Genomic DNA, 11,377 nt, shown 5'->3' on the forward strand with positions numbered 1-11,377 from the left:
AATGGGAAACACTGGATTCTTTTCCCTTGTAAGATTTCAAGATAATGAATTGGTTTCCTATCATCCTCTGAAGATGACCAATCATTTCCCTTATTACTTTTAAATATCATTAAGAATTAATAGATTTAAACACCTTTGATTAATCTTGCTGCCAAATTTTCAAATAGCACATTTGGGCCATGAAGAGCTAGATTTATACATTAGATTTTAGCTGTGCAAAGATCAGCTTCACACCTCAAAACATACCTTTCCATAAGCAAAGGCATTTTAGTTATGGAAAGGGCTGACAACTAATTACTTCTTAAATGAAAAAATTCAGGGTAGATTAAAAAATATGATTTTCTTAACACTTTCATGAAGATAAGTTCAGATAAAATTAAAAAGTCTGAGAAGTGTTTCCTAATTATATTTTTAAAAATTCTTCAGTGACTTCCCCTTGATTTTCAGAATACAATGAAATCTCTTTAGCTCAGCTGATAAAGCACATCACCATTTGGTCTCTGGGCTCATCTCCTGCCACTCTGTTCCACTAACCCTTTCATCTTTTTTGGTAATATAAATAAAAAAAAATTGCTTTGGTGATGTTTTCCTGATATGTTTTAAAAATTATCCATATATATCTAAACACAGTTCATATTACAATTACTTTTATAAGAATGTGACTCAATTAACTTTGGCATTAAAGGAAAAAAAAACACCATGACTCAACTGTTGGAAATAATTACTCTAAAGTAATCTTAAAAATCCAAAAATAAGTTATTGCTTAAAAATCATGGGCACATTCTATAGACAAAGCCTATATCCATCTATTTTTAAGTTACAAAGATATATAAGGAACAAAGTGAGAATAAAAGAGCTAGAAATGAAGCTATTCCACTTTATTATCAATATGAAGTTTCCAAAAGGGAGTAGTATCATGTTCCCAGTGGAAAAAAGAATATGTAAACAAAAATCTAAAATGAGATAGGAATGAGATTTTCCCAAAAAGATATCTTCCACGCTCCAGGACAATTATTGTAAAAATTTTAAAGCAGAAGAGATTTAAAATGCCCATGCTCCTCATTCTCATGAAGTACACACAGACCTCAACAAGATTTCAGAAACAGTCTTAGTGTTCCATGAGTTCTCAACAAGAATTTTATAATGATGTCTTTCCATTTTTATGACTGTTTATTTATTGATTATTTATATTGTAAAAAAATAATATAAGCATATTTTGGATCATTTGGTTGGTCACCTTAATACCAAGTACAGTCTTATGGTTTTGTTGCTCACATACCTGCTTAGGGTTGACTAGTGCCAAGCAGTTATACTTTAATAATTGAGGGCTAATTAAAAAGGTGCAGAGGTAGACTTAATATGTAAACAAGGTGTTCTACAAAGTAAAGGTCAAGGGCGCCTGGGTGGCTTGGTCGGTTAATCGTCCGACTTCGGCTCAGGTCATGATCTCACGGTCCGTGAGTTCGAGCCTTGCGTAGGGCTCTGGGCTGCCGGCTCAGAGCCTGGAGCCTGCTTCCGATTCTGTGTCTCCCTCTCTCTCTGCCCCTCCCCTGTTCATGCTCTGTCTCTCTCTGTCTCAAAAATAAATAAACGTTAAAAAAAAAAAATTAAAAAAAAAAAAAGTAAAGGTCAAGTTATGGAATAAATGAAAGTCTCCTACTCCTCGAATACAGGAAAATGGTGAGAGAATTGGGTTACATGGCACACAGCTGTACTGGCATGCTGAACTCAAAAGAGGACTTATAGAAACTTCTTAATGGGTATAGGGTTACTTTTTGGGGTGAGGACAATGTTTTGGAATTACACATTACTAATGTTTGTACAACAGTGAATTATATACTTTTAAATAGTGAATTTATGTTATATGAATTTTACATCAATAAAAAAGAAAGAACACAGAACACAGCAATCAGTATTACAGACATCATCACTTAGCATATTAAATGTTATGTTGCCAACTGGAATATAATTGATCTTGTGGTTTGTTTTAAATTTTTGACTCATTTATTGTTGCATAAGAGTGATAGCCCTGAGGAATTTATGCCTAGTTTTATGTTTGTTAACATCTCTTACATTAAAACCAAAATAATTTAATTCAATGTTGGGAATTTGTGACATACCATTTGCCCTTTTAAGACAGACTATACAGTAGGAAATTTTGAGAAAATGTTATGAAATTCATAAACATGATCCACATCCTTTTTCTCTGAAACTTTAGTAATAAAACAGTTTAACAAAAATGGGAACTTAATACAAATTTTATCTCTTCTTTATAAACTACTCTAAGACCTCTGAAGATTCTTATTTACCCATGTAACATTCCTACTGGCAAAAACTGAATACTAACTTGAACATAGCTATTCAACAAATATACAATGCTTTAAAAAAGAGGAACAAAAATACCAAGAATCAGGCACTGAGTAACAGAAATTCAGGTTTCCATGCTGATCCAGGGTACTTCAGTTTCTGTTGATCCTTTACAATTAAACAAAGTTACTAGTAAACAGGTTCTAGTGATTTTAGCAAGACTCTCAGCAACTAATAAGCTCAAAAAAGGAATACCTTCCCTGCTTTGACCATGGATAGGTTGTCAGGCAGATGGGGACACTGCAGTGACCAGAACAGTGATGGGAACAGAAACGAAACAGCACTTCAGAATCCTAAGCAACTAGACAAGCACAGTTTGAAAAGTATACTAAGCTCAGCTTCTACGAGGTCAGTCAGCAAAACATCAGATCCAAGTCTTCCCTATTACGCGAATACTAAGATTGAATCTTCTTGGTAGTAGAGAAATCAAAAGTGCTTCTGCCTGAAACATAACAGAGCAAGATGTTTTAAAGAGCAAATAAAAAGTTTATGAACTCAAGTGTATTTTGGAAATACATTTAATAAGCCCAAATAAGACTGATTGATTCATTCATTCAACCAATATGAATTTATGTGTGCTTTATGGTGGTAATTTATAATCCACCAATAATTATGTAAATGACACACATTACTGTGAACATTTTCCAGCCATGTTGAAAATTCCAGAAGATATGCAAGTTTGAAATTTTTTGAGCTCTTATTGTGGTAGACATTTAAAATAACAGTTCAACTTCGGAACTCATAGACTTGATTAGTCAAAGTCTGACTCTGTCTAGAGTGACAGGTTCACAGGTTGATGACAAAGTAAGTTTTTATTTTGCTGATCCTGGTATGTAGTAGCAAGATACTTATGAGTAGCAAGTAGCCTAGCTACTCAACATTTACCTCTCAACTCTTGATTCATCCTCAAAAATCACCCCAAATGAAGCAGATATTATTTCCCCTTTCAAATGAAGAATCAGAAAATTCTGCATATAGAGCAGTTCATGTTTGACATTGGCTCCTAATAGAATTGCACAAATAAGAGAGATTCCAGTTTGGGAAATGACAAGTTAAACAAAGCAAAAAACAGTTTTCAACTGAGAATTTCTAAGGGTCCTTCAGTATGCTAATGTACACCATGAATTTTTAAGAGAGAGGTACAATATGTAGTTTCCCAACTTCTAAGACCAAATGCAATATGTAGTTTCCTTTTGTGCATGGAATAGGTGACAGACCAGGGAGCCATGAAATACAGTACTTAGCAAATGCTGCTACTGTGATCTCACAAAATTTGAAGATTTGTGGAAGTATGGAGATTAGTCTTTTGAGACTATCACAGAATATGTATAGTTTAATCATTACAGTATCACTGGTGAAGACAGGCATCACACATAAACATTCTTTATAAGGCAGAAATCTAGTGACCTGGATATTATGATGGATTGCAGATTCTAAGATTTGAACTGCTTCTGTGAAACAAGAGACAAAAACTGTTCTGTCAATCGTATCTTCTGGATGTAGAGAGGTCATGGTGGAAGAAATAATTACCGGTAACCCCTAAATGACTGCTAACCAGAATCACTTGGGGGTACTCTTAAAATCAAGATTCTGATTCAGTAGGTTGAGGCAGGGCCCCAGGTGATTCTCCTAGTGGTTGACCTGGAAGCCGAAACAGTGGAGAGCCTCGTTTGCAAAAGAATAAAATAGAAGGGCAAGATGCCTCCAGCTCCATCTCAGAAGGGAGTCCGGAAACAGTAAATCATGGACCATGACTACAAGAATTCAATGTTTAGTGTATATTACAGGACTGTACAACTGAAGTAGTTCATTTATGGGTTTGAATTTCTACTCTAACTTACTAGCTGTGTGAAATTAGGCAAGTTACATAACCTCTTTGTTATGTATAGATGGATTTCCCCATCTATAAAATTAAACTAATAACATGGACCCAACTGTGTTGTCACGAGGCTTACATGAGCTACTGTATAAACACACATAGCAAAGTGCTTGCTGTGTGAAGAGGGCTCAGTATATACTGCTGTTCCTACTCCTGATCAGTACTCTTCTGGTGATCAGAAGGAAAGGAAAGGAAAGGAAAGGAAAGGAAAGGAAAGGAAAGGAAAGGAAAGGAAAGGAAAGGAAAGGAAAGAAGAGCCCTATGATATTGTTTCAGGGAAAAACACTGCATAAAAATGTTTTGCGAAAGAAGGCCCCAAGGGACAGAATATAGTAGCAACTAACAAAAATAAGGAAAGCAGATTTAAGACCCTGGGATTTGCAGAAATTGAACAAAGAAAGACCCTACCCATACACAGTCCTTACAGGGACTCTGAATGGGCATGAGAGCAGCCACAGATTCAGTTAGGAGGCACAGTCCCAATACCTCAGGCAACGTTTCACATACAAGAAAACTAGAGCTCTGACAGTGCATTTGCCGAAGGTTACAGCACTACTAAATGGATTAAAATTTAGGAGGGGGCAATTTTAGGAGGGGGCAAATCCAATGCCCCGTCCACTAAACTAGACTATATGAAAAAATAAATTCCTCTTAAAGTCCTATCTATGAGAAAGAAGCAAAAAGTCAAGTTGTTTAGTGAAAATGAATATACATACCAACAAACACATAAGTCTATTTGTATTCAGTGGAAAAGGAGGAGTGTTGGCAAGAGATCCAAACTTGGAGCTTAATACTCAAGTTTTAATACTAGCTCTTGCTGATTGTGACTTTGGGCAACAAGCTTCATTTCTAACTAGTCTGCTCACCTGGAAGAAGCTTGCACCTTGACATAAAAATCAAAAGAAATAATGTATTTGAAGATACTTTGCAAATTAGGTTTAGACTTCTGGTTCCAGCAAAATGCAAACTAGTTAGCTTCCAACCTTCCTGACATAAACATCTAGAGCTGCTATTTAAATAAGGCAAAAATCTTTTTAAATGCATGGGTGTGTAACTAAAGAGCAGCAGAAGAAGCCAACTAGGGCCAAAAACTAAGAGGACTAAAAACCAGAGAAGCAAGCATGCCCTGTGACTGTCCTGGTGCAGATTGGGCAAGCTGGCTTTTGGTCTTGATGATCTAAGGGCTTTTGACATCATGCAAGGACTGGAGATGCTCTGGGCCCGCACTGGGCGGGGAGTTGGAACCAAGTCCCCAGGGATTCTTGATTCATGCTAGAAAATAAAGCAGCTCAAAAAGAAGGAAGAGTAATAATAATGATAGTAAAATATTAGTAAAATCTGCTCACCAGATTGGGAGATAATAAGAAAGCCAGTCTACGTTAATCTGAACTCTGAGTAAAGGAAAAAAAAAATCCAAGAATCTGTAACCAAGGACTGGTGTCACACCATAGTTTAGGAAATCTAGGAAATCGCAAGTCACGAAACTAACATGTAATTAATTAATTGTCTTTGAGCCAATGATGCTTCTGGGCTAGGTGGAGTAAATGCAAAACTTCTCTGGAAGAGGGCACCTCCAATCCAGACCATGGAGGTTCCCCCCCTAAAGTCTTTATTCCAGTTTAGCTCATAATCTAAGGCTGAAAACACACGAAGAAGGCAAGAATCAGCAGACCAACAGAATTAAACCTCTAAGAAATTCATGTAAGATAATATGACAGTGATGAGTACAGATGTTAAAGTGATCAAAACCTTGAGAACAAGACACTGAAAAAAAGAAGAGGCAGATTTGAATAAAGATGGAATAAAACTGTGAAAATAGAAAATATAAGCCAATTAAATCAAAAGCTTCAACAGGTTAAACACCTGAGTAATCACAGCTGAAGAATGAGTTAGTGAACTAAAAGAGAAATCTGTAGAAACTATACATAAGAGAAAAGAAAGACATGAAATATGAGAGTGGAGAAGACATACAGGAAACAGAATGAGAAGATCCAACATATGTCTAAAAAGGCTTCCAGAAGGGAAGACAGCAAATGCAAAAGGCAACATTCAGAGAATTTTCCAGAACTGATAAAAACTACAAATCCCCAATTTCAGAAAAATGCAACACGTATCAGATTCATTAAAAATCAACCCACCGGCGCCTGGGTGGCTCATCGGTTAAGCATCCGACTTCAGCTCAGGTCATGATCTCACCGTTCATGAGTTCAAGCACTGCATTGGGCTCTCTGCTGTCAGCACAGAGCCCGCTTCAGATCCTTGGTCTCTCTCTCACTCTGCCCTCCCCTCCCCACCTCTCAAAAATAAACATTAAAAAAACAACAACAACAAACCACCTGTTTTGTAGCAAAGCATGTAAAACACAGAGAAAATCTTAGAATGACCACACAGTTTATTCTTTACACTGGGACACTTGTCAGAGACAAATGTTAAACCAGATGGGACCCCAAGACAAAAGGAGGGAAACACTGACACCGTTCTAGTCTATAAGTCCCAGCCGAAATGCATAGTTTTTATTAGAGATACAAGGAGACCAACAGCAGAATTCCTGACAGCAAAAGACAGAAGACAATGAAATAACCTTTTCAATGGGTGAGAACAGCAGTATTGTTTCTCTTTATTTCTACATCGGCTATACAGTCTTTCACAAGTGAGGGCTAAATAAAAACATTTCAGACAAAAATGAACTCAGTTTCTTGTTCAGATTGTTGAAACAAAAACAACGGATGATATGAGAAAGAAGGAAATTCATTCCAGAAGGATAGCACAGAGATGAAAAAAAAAATTCTATGAAAATTGTTATCAATTAATTAGAAAATGGTGACAGAATGAGAATTTAGAAAATTACAACTCACCATAAATGACTCAAGAAAGAAAAGCAAATCTGAATAGAGGTACTGCCCCACCTCTAAAACCCATGCTAGATGGTTTTATGGTGAATAGTACCAATCATTTTGGTACTAACACCAATCTTATTTAAACTGTTCCAGAGAAGCAAGGAAAAAAGGGAGGGAGGGAAGGAGGGAAAAGAAAAACAGGCAACCTCCTCATCAGGAATCTAAGGCTAGTATAATCTTGATACCAGAAAAAGACAAAGGGAGAGCATACAACGACAAAGGAATATTATAGGCCCATTTTCATTTATGAACAGTTACAAAAACCCTAAGTAAAATATTAGTAACCCAAATCCAGTATGATAAATTTGACAAGCTGATCCTAAAATTCATATGGAAGAGAAAAGGGCCAAGAATAATGGAGAGCATTTTGAAGAACAAGAAGTTTGGGAGCACCTTAAAACTTATAAAGCTCCATCAGGACAGTATGAGGGGTGCCTGGCTGGCTCAGTTGGGAGAGCAAGTGACTCTTGATCTTGGAGTTGTGAGCATCAGCCCCACGTTGGGTGTAGAGATTACTTAAATAAATAAAACTTAAAAAAAAAAATTGAGGCAGTATGATTACGAGCACAGGGATAGAGAAATAGACCAATGGAAAAGCCAGACCACCTGAAAGGAAACTTACACCACATATGTGGCAATACAGATCAGTAGAGAAAGGGTGAGTGAACTACACAATAAACAAGGTTGAGAAATTCCATGTGGGAAAAAGTCAAATTATATCTCTTTCCAAAAATGAATTTTCAGTAGATAAAATTGAAAGTATGATAAAAATATAAGGTTTTACTTTTTCACATAAATAGCAATATATCCAGAATAGAATGATTTAACCAAAGGACGTTAAATTTTCTTTGAAAAAATAGTTTGATTTCCTACGAATACGAGAATAAATGTCCCAGCTAGGTGAAACTATAATAAGGCATATGCACACATATACACGATACACCAAAACACAACTTTAAATGCATATGTACATAACCAGTACACTCCTTAGGGATAACAAATTATCTTGGGGAAAAGGGTGTTCTATTCAAAAGACAGTCTCCATTTATTAATGCAAATATCCTTATTTTGGTCATTTAATTTCTCATGACTAATTCTAACAAACAGCTAAACTGAAAACACAGGAAGAAAAAAAATCACAAATAATCACGATCTACTTTACGGTGCACTTCCACCTTTTGCTATTACAGCCCCCACAACTGAAAATTAGAATCAAGATACTATACCAACTTTCACTCCTTGCTTTTTCCATTTAATTTATAGAATGAATACTTTAATAAATCATTCAAATCTCTGAAAACCTGGTTTGAATGCCTGCATAGCAACCCATCACATTCTAACGCTTGCTTGCTTATCTCTGTAGCCTTGTCTCCCCCACCTCTGGTGCACTAAGTTTCTGTTAGCGTGGTCTCTTCCAGTTCTGAGTAGAGGTTTCCTCCCTCAGGGCCTTAAATATGTCATTTCTTTTTTCCTGCAACACTGTTCCCTTCCTTCTCTTCATATCCCCACCCAATTAAAAAAAAAAAAAAAAAGAAATCAGTACTCTCAAAAGATTTCAGTACACCTTTTCCTTCCTATCACTCATCACAATTTGTAAATTTATATTTATTGGTACAATTTCTGGAGTATCTATCTGTAAGCAAGGACCATGCCGATTTTGTTCTTTGCTTTATCTCTGGTATTTAGCAGTGTCTGACCCACAGAAGTGAAATATACAATTAAAACATTTTCTAAACCCATTTTTGTCTAAACCTTCCTAGGCATGATTACTTGTACTTTTTCTTTAATTGTGCTACTTGTATAACAAAATTAAGATTGTTATGGTTTGAGAAGTTTAAATTCTTATATTACCTCTAAGAAACAATAATATAAAGCTAGCTATCCTAGCTCTTTTAGAGGTCATATGAATTTTTTAAATTGTATCATCATACTCTAAGATTCCTTCTAGCTTAAAAATTATGTGATTCTAATCCCATTTCATTAACCTGTTAATGGTATCATTCTGATTACCATGGACATGTAACACAATTATTGCAGTCATAAATGAAACATTCTAAATATTCAGTTGTGTGTAAACAAAAACAGTACACTTGGTGGAGAAATGTTAACTGGCTTTAAAATGCTTTCTTAATACACCCACATAAATAAAATATAATATTAAACAGAAGGCGAGCTACTGTTATACGTCATTATAATAGTCTGCTTGAAAACAGGGGTCAGGGCAATATTCCATTGTAAACAAATCTGTAAATGTGATTGGGGAACTAATGATTTGAAGGCTTGAATTAGAGGAATTTTCAAATGGTAGCCACATCACCGATTAAACACCAGTAACAATATTAACTTTATAAAATCTAGGAAAAGAGGAAGATATTTCAGTTGTTTTCTCAAACCTCAGTAAAATACTACAATATACAAGAGGCCAATACTTTTTTCCCCTATAGAATATATCCTTGATTCTCTAAAAGTCAATGTGTACATTAAATACACATTACAGCTAACTTTTCTTTAATGTCCTGTTTTTTATTTAAAATTTTTTTTTCAACGTTTATTTATTTTTGGGACAGAGAGAGACACAGCATGAATGGGGGAGGGGCAGAGAGAGAGGGAGACACAGAATCGGAAATAGGCTCCAGGCTCTGAGCCATCAGCCCAGAGCCTGACGCGGGGCTCGAACTCACGGACCGTGAGATCGTGACCTGGCTGAAGTCGGACGCTTAACCGACTGCGCCACCCAGGCGCCCCTAATGTCCTGTTTTTTAATGCTATTTCTTTGTATCTTGTATATGCTCGTATATCACAGGTATCAAGAATGCATAGCTTGTAGTTTCTTAGCCTAGCTGAGATGTAATATTCTGAGATATTAAGACAGCATGTCCTCTAATCTGTTGAGACTTGCAGTCTAACTACTGATAATAAACGTTTAAAAGTTTGCTAGTAAGAATAAAAGATTTCAGAAATAAAGGTGTACAGAAGACAGGGTTTTCACCGGCCTAAAAATTCAGGAGATAGCTTCTCAGCTCTTTTCCCATGAGAAAACTCCAAACACCGAACACACTCCTTTAGAAGATTCAACAAAAAAGAAGCATAAGAAACTCAAAACAGAACATTAAAGGAAAAAAGATAAAAGCAACCACATATACTTAATCTTGGAACCCTGAACTTTGATTCAGAGAAGGAAAGAATTCAGAGTTCTGTATTTACCCTCTGACAAAAAAATGTAAAAAAGAGTATTAAGTAAATGTTTTTAAAGAAGTTTTGGCATACACACCCCATACATGCTGGCTTTTTGATTCTCTGGAATTCTAAATAATTTTTCCCTTAAAGTCTTGTAAAATAATCAATTTGCTTCAACACTATTATATGATCTATGAAAAATGCTTTCCAGGAACTTATCAAGTCAGCAAATAAGGAGGACCAGGCTAATTGCAAAACAAAAGATTCAGAACAATCTTTTAATAGAATGAACAGGAGGTTTTAAAAAAAAAAAGTCTTTTCTGGGTACCCCTCAAACACCAGTTATGATGGAGAAATAAAGAAAAACTAATCTTTTCCAAAAGTTAAAATGGGATGGGGAGACAAAACAGACCAAGGGCAGATCAAGGAGACTTAAGTTTTAAATGACTTAACAATGACATCTTTAAGAGGTATTGATGGCCCAACTGGCGGGTTAGCTCAGTCGGGAGAGCATGAGACTCTTAAAGACTCATGAGACTGATGGTTAGAGAGTTAACACCGTTAAGGTTTAGGGAAACTCCTGAGAATAGCACTCTCTTCTTTTTTTGCATTAAACACATGCCAATTTCACTGCTGTTTGTCAAAAGTATTTTACTCCTGCTGAGGGTAACAAATTTTGAGGCTGTTCCAAAATATAAATGAGAATAAAACATCAGGGTTTCACTTAAGTTTTACAGTTTGCTATAAGACTTACTAAGAAACAGGACAGGTGTATATTGTGAATAGCTAACATCTGAAGGCTACTGAAATGGGCTTTCACTATGATTATGTGAGTTCCAAGCAAAGTTGATAAAGGTAACAATTGTCTACTGAGTATCTTTACTCAAATGTACACCAGCACCTCAAAATCTGTGTGTTCAAGACTGACCTTACTACTTCAACATACTGTTCATTCACTGTCTGCTTAGCTGCCCAGAAATGTAGAAGCTTGCCTTCTCACTTTATTCTTTCAAACTTTCAAATCCCACCAAGGGTAAAACTCCATAATATTAATCTC

The sequence above is a fragment of the Prionailurus bengalensis genome, chromosome B1 (genome assembly GCF_016509475.1).
Source record: "Prionailurus bengalensis isolate Pbe53 chromosome B1, Fcat_Pben_1.1_paternal_pri, whole genome shotgun sequence".
NCBI classification, from domain to species: domain Eukaryota; kingdom Metazoa; phylum Chordata; class Mammalia; order Carnivora; family Felidae; genus Prionailurus; species Prionailurus bengalensis.